Genomic DNA, 2,494 nt, shown 5'->3' on the forward strand with positions numbered 1-2,494 from the left:
ATCTAAAGGTACTAATTTTAATTCTATTATTTGTTTTTAAGTTTTTAGTAGTAAGGGGCGTAGACAACTATCGTAAAAAGTTTTCCCTTTTTTAATTTTTTTTTTAAATGTTTTTAGTACCTTACTATAAACTATATAAAAATATAGAAAAAAACTTTACAATAGTCGCCTACGCCTCTAACTACCCTAAAAACTTAAAAACAAACGATAGAATTAAAATTAGTACCCTTAGATACCCTCTAGAGTACTAGCGGACTATAGGCAAGCCTATAGTAACAGATAGTAGGTGTGCTAGACTTAAATAGAGCTAGTACTACCTGCTTATAAGAAGGAGCTAATACTCTTATTCCTTAATAAAAAGCTATAGTAAGGAGCCGGCAAGTAGTAAGAGTAGTATAGACAATAAAACAAAGTTAATCCTATAACAAATTAAGGCTTACGTAATACTAAGTAAGGAAGATAAGGCGTTACGCCTTCTTTACGACCTTATCACGACAACAATAGTAGTAGTAGAGCTAAAGGTAGTAAATACGGCAACCCTCTTACGTACTCCTAAGACCCTTTTTAACGACGACCTAGTAACGATTAAGTAATTAAGAACGATATTAAAAGAGGCCTTCTAGAGGCTAATAGTAGCGGTAGCCCCTTAGGCTACGTACGCGTTAGTAGTAAGCTAGCGCCTAACAAGAGTATAAGTAATACTAAAGAGACGGATTAAGGAGCTAAGGATTAGAGTAGATAGATAGATAAAAGACCTAGTACGTTATAGCGCTATTAAAGTAGTAATAGCGGCTAATATAGTAATTAGAGGCGCTAAGGTAGTAGTAACCTACTAGCTTTCTAGTAGTAACACTATCCTTACCTTTAAAGAGGCTATACTAAAGACTATAATCTAGGATTAGGGCTAGGTATAAAGGGCGTTTAGGCCTACGGCCTAGCTCTATAAGAGTAAGTTTGTAGTAATTACAAAGGGCTTACTAGTAGACTAGGTTATATAAGTAGAATTAAGAGCGTTACTAGTAGAGATCTAAGCCTACGTACCGTATATTACAAAGGTTAAAGTCAAGCCTATTAAGGCCTTTATAATAAAGTTTATAATAATAGTACTATACCTTTAGAGCGCCGACATAACGACGCGCCTATATAAACAAAGGCTAATCTAGTAAGCCTAGATCTTTAACTACAAGCTGTATTTAGCTAACCTACAAATCTAAAGATACTTCTAGTACTACTAGTTCGGCTATATTAGGCGGTTCTATAAGAACTAGGCCTAGTATAGCTACTATATAAGAGTAGCGTACCCTTAGAGTAAAGAGGAGTACCCTTAACTTAATAGTAGGAAGAGATGTGTTAACTATAGCGAACTATACGTAGTATAAGACCGTTAGTGTCTTAAGGCCCTTAAGGTAAAGAAGCAGGCATATACTATATATTAGTAAAGACCTAGACAGTTTAAGGTATTAAAGAGTAGCTTTACTAGCCGAGTACCTAGCGTTATACTAGCGTCCTTATAAGATAGTAACGACAGCTACTAGGTCGTGGCTCTTAAGAGACTATAGACAGGTAATAATAAGAAGCTAATAGTAAGGACTTTAGTAAGGCGTAGGCGCCCTTTTATTAGGGCGCTAGATATAGTAACGGTTTAGAGCTATAACATTATAGAGATGTTAAGCTAGGGAACTAACTAAGGGTCTAGCGACCCTTTTGTAACGTAAGACTTATAGATCCTAGACTCTTAGTAATAAAATTAATAATAGTATACTAGAATACTATAAGAAGAAACAGCCTTACCTTAATAGTACTTTATAATAGCTATAAAGCTAACGTTATAGTAATCTAAGAGCTATAGTATAACAAATAGACAAAGATAGTCTACTACCTAGTATAAGTAAAGTACTAGTAGGTCTATAAGGGTAAAGGCCGCGTAGTTATCTACGTTTACAAGTAGTACTTACCTCTTACCTAGGTAGTAGAGACTAGTGCCGACTAGTACTATATTACTCTATAAGGTGTTACTATCTAGTTAATATACTCGCTAATTCCTAACTCTTTAAGCTAGACTAGCCCTCTCTAGCGGCTTACTAAGAAAGACCTAAAGAGGCTATAGATTGTTATAAGTAATATAAACCTTTACTACTTACTCTAAGATAGAGCTAGTAAGACTACCCTTAAATTAAAGACCTTCTTTTGTCTAGCCTACAGGTAGTAGCTCTTACTACGTATACCTTAGAGAGAGCTAACCTAAAAGAGACATAGCGAACAGGACTTAACGATTAATTACGCGTAGGCTATAGTAACGCTCTAGTATACTTACTAAGGTAACCTAGAGTATAAGGGATCTAACTACTACGCCTAGCTAATTAAGGTTATTACCTAAGTAAGGGATCGCTATAAGAGAGCCGTAAAGGTACTAGGATAGAGCTAGACCCTAATAGACTAAGAGCTAGTAGCGATTAAGGCCGGGAGGCTCTACCTCTTCTCTAAGCCGCTAGAC

The sequence above is a fragment of the Amorphotheca resinae genome, assembly GCF_003019875.1.
Source record: "Amorphotheca resinae ATCC 22711 unplaced genomic scaffold M430scaffold_6, whole genome shotgun sequence".
Taxonomy (NCBI): Eukaryota; Fungi; Ascomycota; class Leotiomycetes; order Helotiales; family Amorphothecaceae; genus Amorphotheca; species Amorphotheca resinae.